This window comes from Schistocerca piceifrons, chromosome 2 (assembly GCF_021461385.2).
Source record: "Schistocerca piceifrons isolate TAMUIC-IGC-003096 chromosome 2, iqSchPice1.1, whole genome shotgun sequence".
Lineage (NCBI taxonomy): Eukaryota > Metazoa > Arthropoda > Insecta > Orthoptera > Acrididae > Schistocerca > Schistocerca piceifrons.
This window is the reverse complement of record NC_060139.1, coordinates 222,199,606-222,216,561: the sequence shown is the minus strand read 5'-3', so window position 1 is coordinate 222,216,561 and position 16,956 is coordinate 222,199,606.

Below are 16,956 nucleotides of genomic sequence, written 5' to 3'. Positions count from 1 at the left end.
TTTGATATAAGTTTTAAAGACAATTTTGGAACACCCTATATTGTCCATTTTTCTTTATTGACACAATAAGAAGCCGCCGACAGTGAGGAGCTGCCGACAGTGGGAAATTGGATACTCCACTACGCCGTCCCGACCGCCAAACAACTAAACATCTTAAATGTCATTTACCAGCCATTCGCTGAGCTGTATAAAACTGATTTCAGTGACATTCATTTTCCTTATTGAAAATTAGGGCTACATCTGAACAGTAACGTATCTACAAATCGATTTCACAAATTCTTGTGACTTTCATGCGTAATTTGTATCTGTTGGTCGGATGGAGGCATGCGCCCGCTGGCGTTGTCGGCATCGAAGTGAGGAAAATTCGCCCTCTCAGGGTCCCCGCTCTCCGCGCAACATTGTGACCGTCGACGAACTTATCGTCTACTGTCTGTTTGCGTCTTTTAAAACAATTCGATTTTACCGAGATGTCAGTGGTTTACGAAGTTTTTGTCTGGGGTCCGCAATTTACGTGATGGCAGGCCTACCCAGCGACACCTGAAGTTAATTAGTTACGCATTAATGGCACCTGGAACAATTTAATCCTTAACACATAAATCAGTTTTAAATTATGAAAAGAAAAAATTACTCCCTTCAGTACACTATCAAATGAACATATATACTGCTTATTTTAACTGTGCCATACCCCTGAGACACGTCTTCGCTAAAGATCACCCTCTGTCAATATAATGTAACACCGCTTTAGTTCCGCGAATTAAATTATTGCAAGTTGGTTTCATTCAGAAGAGTTAGTGGATAACTCGGTCGTCCAAAACATTAAAGAGTGGTTTCAGTTACAAGAACGAACACAGAAGAACTACTGATTGTTATCACATGAAAAGAAAGTATGAATAATTCAGCCAATACGCAAAGCTACAAGGCTTTCGAATATTTTAATTTGATTGTTACCACTGACTGCATTCACTCGAAAAAAGTAAATGATTAATAATGCAGCCTAAAGGTAGAACTAGAACCGACTGGTTTCACTTAAAAGAATGAATGGGTAGTCCAACCGACTGAATTGATTGATTTTGCTCTGTTACTTCCACAGACTTGTTTCACTCGTAAGAATGAATGAATAATTCAACATGTAGGTGGAGGTGAAGGAGTCATTTGTTTTCCAGTGACTGAATGAATCGATTGTTCTCATTCGGTTGTTCCCGTCACTACCTGTAGCTGCACCTGCCTCCAGGCTGCTCACATTGGGGCAACGCACAATCTCCTTGCCCAAACCAAAAGGTACCATCAAGCGCAAAAGTATCCGAACGAGCTGAATTGTGATCCACCTGATTTGCATGCCACCACCATAATGTAGCTGTCTAGCGGGTCCTCTAATCGCAATGCAGTACAGTCGTTCGACTATACAAAATGGATACCACGAGAGACCACTAGACAACACTGTTCTTTGAGGCAATCAGTGCGATGTAACATCACACCATGATACTGCAGGAACTAGAAAAACACGTAATTAGAGATGAGTTAGTCCCTAACGCTTGTACAGGTTACAATGATTTACAAAAGCGTTACCATCTCATTACAATGTGAAACAACTAACTATGGCACATAAACTATGTAGCAATCCTTAAACAAAGTAAATGTTTGCACGAACAAGATATTCTGACACAATGTCTGGACTAATAAAAGTCTATGACAGTTACAAGTATTATTCCTCTGTATAAGATTTCCTGCACCTGCTAAATGTCCCAGTGGCGATTGGTTTCTGTATAAATTGGTTGTGAAAGGAACTAGTTAAAGAAAACGCGATTAACTGCGGTAAACGCTCTATAGAAACCGCAGTATTAATGGAGTGTAATCAGTAACGTCACTGTACTAATTATTCATGAAGAATTATTTGCCCACATGTTTGAACTATAAATGACATAACAAAATTTTTTGTTCAGGATCTGGACCGAAACCCTGCAGACGTAGCCACTACTAACTAAAATACACTTTCGCACCTGCCCGGGACTTGATCAAGGCAACGATCATCAATGCTGACTAGCCATAAAGAGACGTGAAATATAAAGGTTTTCATCGGTATTAGTTAACACATCTGAACTTGAAACGAAACGACGAAATTATTTCTACTACATCAAAACCATTATCACCCTGTTAACTAACCACCAAAGATGTTCGATATATTCTCCTTCACAAGTAACCTAGTATGCATGTGGTGAAAATTGGAATGCTATGATTTAAAAGGTTGTGACGGGATTTTCTACCCAGCACGTTATGGGATTGTTAACTAAGTAAAATCAGATGTTATAAATCGAATTTAGTTACCAGCAGCGAGCTGTATCAATATGCGATGAGGGTACAATTTGTTTTGCTTGCCCGTGAATCACACCCGGCGCGTTCTGTCGCTGTTTCCCATCCATAAATAGATGTTAAGTATCAACTGCTTGCCCACCAGTAGTGAGATTCACGCATGTTTCACTAGAGGTAACGGTACCTATCGTTATTGGCGACCATTCATGAACAGACATTAAATATGCAAATTATTTTTCGGTGGTAGGTCAGTGTGCACACGCTAGGGCGTAAAATGAAATTATGAATATGTTTGTGCTGGACGGGGATTGCAACCCAGATACATTCCATTTCTAGAGATCCGAATTAGAATTACAGTCGAGGACCAAACATTTCAACGACTCAAGTTCAAATGAAATATGAACACTGTGAACGAAATAACCATTCCTAAATTGAATAAACTTTTAGTGCTAGTTTACTGGCGACAGAGTTTGTACCCTCGGCGGCTACCGCCTTTGTTATGGCGCCATTTAAACAGGCTCTGTTGCTGTTGGTAGTGAAGGGATATTGTGTTTAATACGGATTCTGAACCACTGTGCGACCTAACATTCTGGACTTGGCGTTACCATAGGTGAATAAGATCTTTTCGTGAATGTTAAGAAGTTACGCCGTGAGTTAGAATCAAACCTATCCCGCAATTATCAAACTACTATCAACCCAGCAGACCACTGCATCTTAGATTTCGCAATGTCCAGGTTGTGTTGTTGTGTCGGACGATGCGCCTAGAAGCTGTGAAAAAATCCGGCTCTCTCGACTAACTGGTAAATTACCTGCTAGTTTCTAACGCCGGTATTATTCTAATCTCATGACTGCGTGATATAAGAACCATTCTACTCTTCGTAGCTCCGATTTGATGCCAGTATGAAATTTTTTCTATGAGAACTAATATTTTAGCAGGGATGTTAATGTCTGCCGTTAAATGTCAAATGTATGCTTTACAGATGACTTGGTCAGACTGTTGTGAATCATATGGCAGTTACATTGCTGCTGATTAATATCTCCCACATTTTTGTGTGTCGTGTTTAGTAAACTACCGAAAAGACCATATGCAGTATGCAATGTAGTAATAAAAGTGGATTACAACTTATCATGATTACGGTACAAAAAATACTCCAAATCGTTAGGAATTAGCAAGAGAAAGTTAAAAAATCATTCACTGCCACACTTAAATCAATATTATCGGCAGAAGCAGAAAAAAAAGGGATTAACATGTGTGCAATTCTGTAAATGTTGTGTCCATACATTCACGGACTAGAGAATATAGGTAGTGATATAGTGGTCTAGAGGTTTTCATTCCATGTCTTTACTGACTGTTGACTTGCCTTAGAGATTCTGTTTCACAGAGGAGGAAAAAATATTGTTGGCGCCAGTATTTGAACCGACAGCAAGCGCTGTTTGCAATTTCATGTCCAAAAACTACTCTAGATTCGTGAGCTAAACAGCGGCGTAAATAGCGAAACCAACTGCAGTTTCTGTTGAAACGAGCTTCCTGGAATCAAAATTATTCATTTGGTTCCTCCTATATCATCCTCTAATGGAGACTCATTCAGGATATTTAATGAGAATAAGATATTAGTGAGTGAATTTAGAAGGAAACTTTTGCCCCAGTCCAGGAAGTAATTCGAAGGCCACATTGCTGCCAAATGTATGCTGCAATATTGCCAATTCTCAGTTTCACTGGTGACAGGCAGAAGACGTCTGCTAGCGCCAAAAGTCTCTTCAGCTTGTAGCCATACGACAAGCTTGCGCAACACAGACGTGGCAGGGCCGGCTTTAGCGCTAGGGCCGGTTGTTACCACTTTGACGGGGGCCTGAATTAACAAACGTAAAGGCCAATTAGCACCGACTGCAACTTGAACGTCAGATATAAATATCGGAGGAATAATTTACGGGGTCTTCCTTTTGAGTAGCTGTCGTAGCAATTTTTGTTATTATGTATTATAGCAACTGCAAACTAAAAAAAATATTATTCTCCAGAAGCGACAAGGTTTTGTAGTATCACCTGACGCCGTTAACATAATGAGTAAATAATATTCTTTTTGCTATTAAATACGTGAAAATAAGTTTTATTACGTAGGATTTCTTTGGCACTTCTGCTGACACATAATAAAACAGATTAAACCACAACATGACACTGATTACAAAACACAAACATCAACAAAGACATCTCATAAACTGCGAATAAGATATTATTTCATCTACATCTATATTTCACAAGCCACATTAAGGTGTGTGATACAGGACACTATATATACCGCTATCATTTCCCCATTTGTTTACTCCAGGCGCCAATATTTCGTAGTAAGAACGATTGCTAGTAAACCTCTGTGTGCGCAAGAATCTCTCTAATTTTATCCCCACGGTCTTTCCGCGTGATGTAGTTAGGAGGAATCCATACATTAGCTGACTATTCATGTGTCATAAGCTCTTGGTATTATACAGCTGTACATACCGCCATGTGGGATCCCTCTGTTGCAGCGTCTGCAACTAAAAGTTGCTAAGCATCTCTCTGAAGCTTTCGTGCTTACTAAATAACCGTGTAACTAACGGTGTTGCTCTTGTTTGACTTTTAGAATGATGCGTATCTTTGAAGTTTTTGTCAAACGATTGATTTGTAGGCTATCAGTTAGCACAACTGAACCTGAAACTAAATGATGAAATTTTTTGTGCTAAATCAAGACCCTTATCTATCTGTTAACTAACCACGAAAGACGTTTAATATACTTTCCTTCACAAGTAACCACGTGACCACGTGTTGAAAACTGCAATAGTGTGATGTAAAATTTTGTGACCGGGTTTTGTACCCAGCACGTTATCGGTTGGTAAACTAAGTAAAATGAGACGTTAAATATCGAATTCACCAGCAGCGAGATTTATCAGTATGTAATAACGATACACTCATTTTCTGCCCAGGAAACGAACCCGGCACCCGCTGTCGCCCTTATCCATCCATAAACAGATATATACTATTAACTGCTTGCTCACCAGTAGTAAGATGCTCACATATTTGACTAGAAATAATGGCAGCTATCGTTATTGTTGACAATTCATGAAGGGGCATTAAAAATGAAAATTATTTTTCGGTGTTACTTCGGTGTGCACACACTATGGCTAACAAGGAAATTATAAATATTTTTGTACCGGACCAGGATTCCAACACAGATACGTTCCATTCATAAAGAACCGAATTCGAACTCCATCACCAAAATTTTCTACGTCTCAAATTTACATTAAATATGAGCACTGTGAACGTAATGCCCATTGGGTCATTAAATGAATAAACAATTTTAGTGCATGTTTCCCTGAACAGAATTTCTGTCTTCTGCGACTACCGCCTTTCTTGTCGCGCAATTTAAACAGGCTCTGACCCTGTTGCTGGCGAAGGGATATGGTGGTTATACGGATTCTGAACTATGGTGTGACATAATATTCTTCACTTGGCGTTACCAGAGATGCAGTAGATCCGTTAGTAAGTGTTAAAAATGAACGACCTATATGAGATTCGAACCCACACCACGCAATTATCAAAGTAGGATCCACAACTATACCTTAACAGTAATTTTGTGAGCAATGGATACTTACCGATTCCTAATTTAATTCCGGTTCAGGTAGTGCAACATCATACACCAGCACTGTGCTCGTGAAGCCATCTGCATTGTTCTTTTCACTTGATTCTCTAAGCACTGAAATAAAATCACATAACCTCGCAACACGAGAGGTTTAATTTCGTATCTCCGTTCCTGCTGGGAGATTTGTTTTCTTATTGATCAGCTCTTGTCCTTCCTGCCAGCGAATGTGACAAATTGTGGCCTGTAATAGATTCACAGCCCGCTATTTTAATGTTGTTGTAGGTGAAGGACTTAAGTTTCCTCTAAAAACGCCTTAAGCAACAACGTTCTCTGATTCCCCGAAAATGAAATGCTCATTGTCGAGGTAGGAAGTCCCTAAAGTCTGGGGCAGGTATATCTCTTCGTCCGACGGCACTACGTAAGTACTTATCCTAAGAGGGATCACAAGTTGTGTTCGTATAGCTGTAGAAATCATTAGTTGAAGCAGAGTTTAGCACCTTTAGGTATGGTACTGCTAGAAATACGGAAGTACTATATACTGAAGGCTGAGTTCATCTTGAAACTGAGGCGTATTTATAATACGGAAGCTACTGGAGTTTAAATGTTCTTGATTTCCTCCACAGAGCATTCGAAGGCGTATGAACATAATACCACAAATAATGTAAACGATAAAAGTAGCATTGTCCATCTAAACTAATAACTCGTTATTTACATCAAATTAAAAAATAGTTGTAATGGCAGGATTCGTACCTCACCTAGCGCTTTAGCCATTACGCTAACCTGCCAGTGGCTGAATATGTTGTTACAGACGTGTATGGCATGCTTTACCGAGAGCACCATGACCTGAATCACTACATGAATCTAAATATTGCTTTAAATCTCTGAAAACGATTTCATTATAATTATGTATGAAGGTTAGAGACAAAATAATTGCTATGGTACTCAAAATAACATTTAAGAGGAACTTATTTATGAAATATTTTTCATAGCATTTAGAGGGGAATGAATGTGACTTCTGAGGCGAAGAATGTGCTGTTCCGCTTGTATGGCACTTCGTTTCCTCTTGCCTTGTCACTAGGTACTTACCTGCAATGTCTCAGCTCAAGGAATTCGATAAAGGTCGCATTCTTGCCATTTATGAAGATGGATTCTGTAACAGCGCCATTTCCCGTGCCCAAAGATACAGCAAATCTACGATGCATCTCTGGGTAAAGAGGATGGCGGATGAAGGCCACGTCAACCGCCGTCGTCGCCCTGGGTGTCCACGGACTACCACGGAGTATCAAGACAATAGTATACTCCAATGCAGTGATGACGACCCATCCAGGACCAGCACAGAAATAAGGAACATCCTTCAGCTAAGCGTGAGCAGGTCGACCATACGACGACATCTCAACGAGAAGGGAAGGTATGGACGAAATTCCGCAGTTATGAAAGTGATGAAAGGCAACATAGGGCTGCCAGGTTAAACTCCGCTCTGGAGTACAGGAATATGTCACTTTCATACTGGGAGTAAGCTATATTTACGGACGAGAAGGTGTTTTCTACAGCGCCAAATATTTCTGCCATTGTATATCGCCCACGTAGAGTGATATTTGACAGAAACTATATTCATCAGAAGAAAAAGTGTGGCCGAACTTCTGTCACAGTTTGGGGATGGATATCAGCAGATGGTTGTGGCGTTTTGTGGGAACTGGACCTCCGCTTGCTGGTCATTACTACTGCCAAATACTGGAGAACATAATGCTGCCTTCTATTCGTCAGAGGTTTTAGGGAGTCAGTATAATATTCCAACATGACCGTTCCCCAGTCCATACAGCGAATTGTGTAAAACAATGGTTTCAAATGAATGGAGACGTCAATCTCCTGGACTGGCCTCCAAAAGATGCTGACCTCAATCCTGTAGAGCACGTGTGGGCAGAGATGGAGAAAATTATTAGGTGTAGAAGACCTACACCAACAACCAAGGCATCGCTGTCCGAAGCTGTTCATGTAGAGGAGGATGGAAACTGGACACGATACTGGATCCATTGTGTCATTAGGGAGGAAACTTTATGACAAAATGCTCAACGTTTTGTTTACCGTTCGATTACTCTTATTGAGCATTTACGTTATTATGAACAAAAGGAAAATGTGTTTGCCTTAAACTTTTTTTCAAATGAAGGTGTAATACAACTAAATCGAAAACGATTGATCATCACCAGCTAAGACATGTAATTTAAAGAAGAAGACCATAATATAAACATAACTCAATTAGTCTATTTCACTCTTTTTCTGTCATTCAAAGGTCTATTGATTTTAAATTACTTTGTTATCATTGATCAAGAACATCAAGATGACCAAAGGAACAATATTTTTTTTTTTTTCACATGGCAAATGACGTCAAATCCGATGAGGCCATCAAAGTGAAAGAATTAATTTTGTCTGACGTCGATGAGAAGGCATACTACTTTGCGTTATTTGTGCAGGCAGGACTCCAGTACCGACGGGAGCATAAAAGAGAGATTATTTTTATTTAATACTGAGTGGAAAACACAATACCTAAAGCGAATAATCAGAAAAGTGCGAGTATGACTCGCACTATGTGAGTTCTGTACAAACACAATTACGTACTTAGATAACAGTAATTCTTTTGCTTAATGGCCTGGTGCAAGTTTTTGTATTGGACTTGTGTGCCCCTAAACTACTCCAGTCACCCAAGCTGGGAGAAGCCAAGTACAGTTAAATGGGTAAACCGAAACACGCGATGTTTCTGGCCAATCGTTACATCAGGGAGAGGTGAACATTAGGTTAAAATGAAGACTGAAAAATCCATGGTATAAAGGAGATTCAATCCTGAGACTTTTCTGATTGCAGGCGCGCACTTCACCGCTAAACCAGCAGGCCCGATACTTCCCACCAATCTTCGTCTGCACCTTTTATGCATTATGATTGCAAGTATCAGAACGTTTGACATACCAGACTGTGTCTTTCGAGAGAAGTAATTCAGGAGCTTAAATTTATTTACACAGCCACGGGACCGTAGACCTTAGCACGTGGCACAAATTTCTACTTCATATCTTTACATGTCCTGAGAACAAGAGGTCTTAGCAGACGGAAAGACAGGCAGATGGATAACAAATGGTAAGGAAAATGTATTTTGCCGTGCCATATCATTACAAATCAAGAATTTTCGGATCTATTCCTTTACTTGTACTTTATTACTTTATGTATCGGCACACACTGCTAAATTCCAAACTTTTGTGGCAGTTCTGTGACTCTCCTGTAAGACTGTGAACTGAACATAGACAAAGAGCATTTCACTGCCGAATCTAAATAATCTGTTTATAATCCTTAAAGACTTAGGGTACTTTGAATTAATCAGACAGACGATTTTTCTACCATTATCGTGATAAGTTGTATTTCATTTTTCTGAGTATAGTGCATACTAAATATGTACTTTAGTTACTTCTGTAAACGAAATATCGTCCCCCCTACAAATCGTCGCATGAATGACAAAATAGATATAGAACTACGTGATCACGGGATAGTAAAGTTACAGAAATCATTCATCAAAAGAATCGGTAGTGCACCTGCATGTATACCAACTGGATTATACACAAAGTATGCGAAGGAACTAGCTCATTTCCTAACATCATTTTACCGAAGATTTCCTGATGAGCCATCCTAATGATTGGAAAAAAGCACAGGTTATTCTCATTTTCAGGAAGTGTCGTCGAAATGATGCACAAAAGTTTAGGTCTACATTTCTGACGTCGGTCTGTTGTAGAACTTCGTAATATGTTTCATGCTCGCACATTAAACAAGTTTCGGAGTTTCAAAATCTACTCTGTACAGTCAACACGATTTCCGTAAACAAGGATCGTTGGCAACTCAGAACGCTCTGTTCGCCCACGAGATTCCAGAAAACAGTAGATACAGGTGACCAGATAGATGCTATGTTGCTTGACCTCTTACAATCTTGACTTCTTACAATCGTCTGACCAATACTTAAATACTGCTCATCATTGTGAGATCCGTACCAGGTAAGATAGCCAAAATAGAGAAGATCCAAGTAATCCATTAGTTACTGGATTTCTCAGTAAGCACGAAAGCGTCAGAGAGTTGTTCATTCAATTCCATGTGAAGACGCTGCAAATGAGGCAGCCTCCATGGCGGTATGGTCTACTGTTTAATACCTAGACCGAAGGTAACTTGAATAGTCGGGACATAAATTGATTCTTCCTACTTATACTTCCGATACTTCCGTGAAGATAAAATTAGAGAGATTACTATGCACATAGATGCTTACCAGCAATCGTCCTTCCCATGAAACACTCGTACCTAGAGCAGTGATAGTGATGTAGAAAGTGCCCTTTATCACACACCATAACACAGCTTGTGAGATGTAGATGAAACAATGTGTTGTTCGCAGCTTATGAAATGTCTTTGTTGATGTTCGTGTTTTGTAATTAGTGTCATCTTGTGGTTTCACCTGTTTTATTATGTGTCAGCAGTAGTGCCAAAGAAATTCTACGTAATGAAAATTATTTTCACATATTTTATAGGAAAAAGAATATTATTTACTCATTCTGTTAACGTCGTCAGGTGTTACTATAAAACGTAGTCGATTTGGAGAATAATTATTTTGAGTTTGCAGTTCTTATAATACATAATAACAAAAATTGCTACGACAGCTACTTAAAAGGAAGGCCCCGAAAATTATTCCTCCGATATTTATATCTGACGTTCAAGTTGCAGCCGGTGCTAATTGGTCTTTACGTTTGTTAATTCAGGTCCCCGTCAAAGTGGTAGCAACCGGCCCTAGCGCCAACGTCGTCCCTGAGACGTCTGTGTTCAGCGAGCTATGGTTACAAGCTGAAGAGACTTTTCACGTTAGCACGCGTCTTCTGCCTGCCACCAGCCTAATGTAGAATTGGCATTATTGCAGCACACACTTGGCAGCAGTGTAGTCTTCGAACTACTTCCTGGGCTGGTGCAAAAGTTTCCTTCTAAATTTACTCACTAATATCTTGTCATTCTCATTAATTATCCTGCATGAGTCTCCCTTAGAGGATGATGTAGAAGGTATCAAATGAATAATTTTGATTCCACGAAGCTCGTTTCAATAGAAACTGTTGCTGGTTTCGCTATTTACGTCGCTGTTTAGCTGACGAATCTACGATTGAGGCGACAAGAAGGTAAAGTTTGTCGCAGATGACTGCTACTGTCGGGGTAAAGTTTTTGGACATGAAATTGCAAACTGCATGTGCTGTCGTTTCAAATACTGGTGGCAACAATACTTTTTCCTCCTCTGTAAAATAGAATCTCGAAGGCAGATCAACAATCAGGAATGACATATAATGAAAACCTCCTCGATATTATATCGCTACCACTATTCTCTAGTCCGTGGATGTATAGAGACAACATTTACACACTTGCACACGTGTTAATCCCTTTTTTCTGCTTTTGTCTATAATATTGACTTCAGTGTGGGATTGAATGATTTTTTAACTTTCTCTTGCTAATTCGTAATGATTTGGAGTATTTTTTGTACCGTTATCATGATAAGTTGTAGTCAATTTTTATTGCTATATTGCATACTGCAAATGGTCTTTTCGGTAGTTTATTAAACACGACACACAAAAATGAGGGAGATATTAATCAGAAGCAATGTAACTCCCATATGATTCACAATTGTCTGACCAAGTCGTCTGTTAAGCATACACTTGACATTTAACGGCAGACATTAACATCCCTGCATTGTGAATAGTGTTTTACCTCCAGATTTCGCGTTTTACAAGCATCGTTGCTAAGCGCAAATAAATAAAGAAAAGCAACACGACTTCTACTCTCAAATAAAGTTTTCAGCAATCAATTTGATTTTAATATGATTAACGAAGAATTGGAGATTTCCGACATTAGATCGAAAAGTATTCCCTATTCATGGAAGGAACTACATAATTACTATATTTGGGCAGATATTTCTGCAAATGATCCAAGAGCATATACCTTTCCTTCAGTCACATGTGTAGTAGTAGCAGAATGAAGATAATAATAGCAGTCACGATAGTAATCATCGGATTATCTGGTAACCTCACACGCTGCAGTTGTATTTCTCGAAATAAAACATTAGTTGTCATAGAAAAAAATTTCATATTGGCATCAAATCGGAGCTATGAAGACTAGAACGGTTCTTATAACACGCAGTCATGAGATTAGAATAACACCCACATCAGAAACTAGCAGGTAATTAACCAGTTAATCGAGAGAGCCGGATTTTTTCACAGCTTCTAGGCGCATCGTCGGACACAATAACACTATCAGTACGTTGCCAATTGTGAGTTGCAGTGGTCTGCTGGATTGATCGTAGTTTGATAATTGCGGGGTATAGGTTCGATCCTCATTCATGCCATCCATTTCTAACATTCACGAAAAGATCTAATTCACCTATGGTAACGCCAAGTCCAGAATGTTAGGTCGCATAGTGGTTCAGAACCCGCAATAAACACACTATCCCTTCACTACCAACAGCGTCAGAGCCTGTTTAATTGGCGCCGTAACAAAGGCGGCAGCCGCCGAGAGCACAGTTTTAACTTCAAGGTGATACAATATTTTATGTTTTCCATATGAAGATGAAAGACTTCACGTTCAGTTTATTTCAATACACTTGTCTTTCCATTATTAAGAGAAAGATTAATTTCCTTTAATTAATGTTAAGTAGAAATTTTTATTCTCTTTTATGTTAGCAAAGGTGGTTGAGGCGTCCGGCTTACAGAAAAAATAGGAAGCCGACGAGAAGGGGAAAAAAATGTCGCCGAGCACTCGCAAAAGAAGTAAGAAAAATTAGGAATTGGGTTCAAAAACATAAAAAGTACATAAAATAAAAAAGTAAACAAAGTTGGTAGGAAAATGGACTCTTAATAATAAAAACGACTAAAGCATAGAAGCTAGTCGAAGAAGGCAAAACAAGGTGAGCGTATGGAAGGGCTGTGAGAGGAGAAGGAAGACCCTAAAAAAAATGAACTCGAGACGTTGCAATTTTTGGTCCTCAACTGGAATTCTAATTCGGATCTCTAGAAATGGAACGTATCTGGTTTGAATAGTCAACAATAACGACAGGTACCGTCATTTGTAGTGAAACATACGAGCATCTCACTACTGGTGAGCAAGCGGTTGATACTTAACGTCTGTTTAAACGGCGACAGTACTCGCCGTGTTCGATTGCCGGGCAAGCAAAACAAATTGTACCCTCATCTCATATTGATACAGCTCGCTGCTGGTAAATGAATTCGATTTCCAACATCCGTATTTACCTAGTTAACAATCCGATAACGTGCTGGGTAGAAAATGCCGTCACAACCTTTTAAATCATAGCATTCCAATTTTCACCACATGCATACTACGTTACTTGTGAAGGAGAATATATTAAACATCTTTCGTGCTTAGTTAACAGGGTGATAATGGTTTTGATGTAGTAGAAATAATTTCGTCATTTCGTTTCAAGTTCAGACGTGTTAACTAATACTGGTGAAAACCTTTATATTTCACGTCTCTTTACGGCTAGTCAGAATTGATGATCGTTGCCTTGATCAAGTCCCGGGCAGGTGCGAAAGTGTATTTTAGTTAGTAGTGACTACGTCTGCAGGGTTTCGGTCCAGATCCAGAACAAAAAATTTCGTCATGTCATTTATAGTTCAAACATGTGGGCAAATAATTCTTCATGAATAATTAGTAGAGGGACGTTACTGATTACTCTCCATTTATATTGCGGTTTCTATAGAGCGTTTATCGCTGTTTATCGCGTTTTCTTTAATTAGTTCCTTTAACAACCAGTTTATGCAGAAATCAATCGCCACTGGGACTTTCAGCAGGTGCGGGAAACCTTGTACAGAGGAATAATACTTGTAACTGTCATAGACTTTTATTAGTCCAGACATTGTCTCAGAATATCTTGTTCGTGCAAACATTTACTTGGTTTAAGGACTGCTACATAGTTTATGTGGCATAATTAGTTGTTTCAGATTGTAAAGAGATGGTAACGCTTTTGAAAATCATTGTGACCTGTACAAGCTTTAGGGAGTAACTCATCTCTAATTACGTGTTTTTCTAGTTTTTGCTGTGTCATGTTGTGATGTCACACCGCACTGATTGCCTCAAAGAACAGAGTTGTCCAGTGGTCTCTCGTGGTATCCATTTTGTATCGTCGAACGACTGTGCTGCAAAGCGATTAGAGGACCCGCTAGACAGCTGCGTTATATTGGTTGCGAGCAAATCAGGCGGATCACAATTCAGGTCGTTCGGATACTTTTGCGCGTGATAGTACGTCCACTTTCCTGCTCCTCCACGCAGCCAGCAACAGTAGAATCGTCATCAACTAGCTGTAGTTATAGTAGTAGTAGTAGTAGTAGTAATAGTAATCTTGTGACCACCGCAGTTCCATCTTCTGTCGTTTACTGAAGGACCTCAGATTAGTGGCGTCATGTTGAAAATACACACATACAATAATTAAATGTCACCATCAGAATACGCTGATGCTGCTAAAGCCTTCAAGCGTCCAGTCTCTTTCACCAGAACTTAGATTCCAGGAGGAGAGTGCCACGACCTAGCCAGGTTTCTGGAAGCATAGGTTTCTGTGTTGGAAGCAGAGCTCCTCAACGTCCTTAGTGATGCCCAGTATCCCACCATTAAATGCAGTGCTGTTCTCTGCTGTGAGTTAATGCATCTCCCCCCCCCACCCACCCCCCACTCAGCGAAACAACAATGGGTGTTGAGGAAAAGACTCTTCAATACATTTTTTTGGGGGTGGGGGGTGGGGGAGGATGATGGCGTGATATTGCGGGGTACATCAATCGCCAAATGGTTACGTGAGTACGCCTTGAGTGCTATAATGGATCGATTACCAGTTTTCCGAGATGGAAGTTGTTGTGTCAGCTAAAGCACTCCGCCGAACCTACACATAAACATCCATATACACGCCTATGATCCGTTAAATGGAAGAAAAAGCTGTATCATGCTTCCTATTGATAGAGCTGAAGAGAAGGAATGCTTTAACGAGAAAAAGAAAACCGATCACGCTTGTTTTGCCTGATCAGTCCAGGCTTGCGAAAGAAATTACACGAAAAATCAGCAGTACGAGTTCCCCTCCACAACCTTCTCTAACACTTTTCCCTTTCGCTCCACATCTTTCCCTATCCCATTTCCCCCTTCATATTTTGGGCTTAACCACACAACTTACTACTCCCCCTCTGCCCGTCTACTCAACATACACTCCTTCTTTACCAGTACCACCCATCAGTCGCTCATCGTAGCACCCGCAGCCTTCTACACTACGAAACGTCTGAATTTTTCTCCTCTACCAAGAGGAATGGTTCTTTCAACTTAAAGTGACAGTGCAGTGCTTCATTTTTAAGGCCAGTGTTTTATATTGTTTTATATGTTTTAAATATATTCTTACTGTATGCTTTGTACCTATTGGTATACCTGTTTTACATTAACAACGAAGAAATCGAGATTTTTGTACAAAAAAGTTCCATCAATTCGTCTTTACGACTTGAAAAATCCTTTTAAAATCCCCCGTTCATCTCTCACCTTTTACTTTATTGTTTCTTTCCTCCTGATGTACGTTAGATATATTTTGGCTGAAGGGCAAGTTGTACAACCAACTTGCTCTTCAGCTCATCTCTCGCGGGCGAAATATTACTAGAGAAAGAAAAAAGCCCGGGGAGGACGGCTATAATTTATAGTCTGTCTGTGTGAGTAAGTTAATCTCAAAGTTAATCTCCGAAACTACTGTAATGATGATAAAGGTTTCGCTAACAGGCTGATACACGAGGAAGTTACCTGCAGATAATTTATTACCACTATGGCGTCCTCCTCTACATACTGCTACCTAAGTGAATGCAATTTCGACTAGTAAGTAATTTTCAAGTAGATAAAGTACTGAAAGCACGAAACCCTTCAGAATTACTTATTTTACTAACATTCCTGTGTTTGCAGCACGCTAACCACTTGGTAATTACTTCTGGAGTGCCCCAGGGAAGTGTAGCAGGTCCGCTGTTGTTTTCTATCTACATAAATGATGTTTTGGATAGCGTGGATAGCAAGGTGCGGCTGTTTGCTGATGATGCTGTGGTGTACGGGAAGGTGTCGTCTTTGAGTGACTGTAGGAGGATACAAGATGACTTGGACAGGATTTGTGATTGGTGTAAAGAATGGCAGCTAACTCTAATTATAGATAAATGTAAGTTATTGCAGAAGAATAGGAAAAAGAATTCCGTAATGTTTGAATACTCCATTAGTAGTGTAGCGCTTGACACAGTCACGTCGATTAAATACTTGGGCGTAACATTGCAGAGCGATATGAAGTGGAACAAGCATGTAATGGCAGTTGTGGGGAAGGCGGATAGTCGTCTTCGGTTCATTGGGAGAGTTTTGGGAAGATGTGGTTCACCAGTAAAGGAGACCGCTTATAAAACACTAATACGACCTATTCTTGAGTACTGCTCGAGTGTTTGGGATCCCTGTCAGGTCGGATTGAGGGAGGACGTAGAAGCAATTCAGAGGCTGGCTGCTAGATTTGTTACTGGTAGGTTTGATCATCACCTGTTACGGAAATGCTTCAGGAACTCGGGTGGGAGTCTCTAGAGGAAAGGAGGCGTTCTCTTCGTGAATCGCTACTGAGGAAATTTAGAGAACCAGCATTTGAGGCTGACTGCAGTACAGTTTTACTGCCGCCAACTTATATTTTCGTGGAAAGACCACAAAGATACGATAAGAGATTAGGACTCGTTCAGAGGCATAGAGACACTCATTTTTCCTTCGTTCTGTTTGGGAGTGGAACAGGGAGAGAAGATGCTAGTTGTGGTACGAGGTACCTTCCGCCACGCAGCGTATGGTGGATTGCGGAGTATGTATGTAGATGTAGATGTAGATGTAGATGTAGATAATGATAATGACTTATAATTGGTAAATGAAATTGTGGAAATTATAATAAATCACGGTTATACGACATTGTGACTAGGTATATGAAACAACCGTAGAGAGCAGAATTATTTATTTC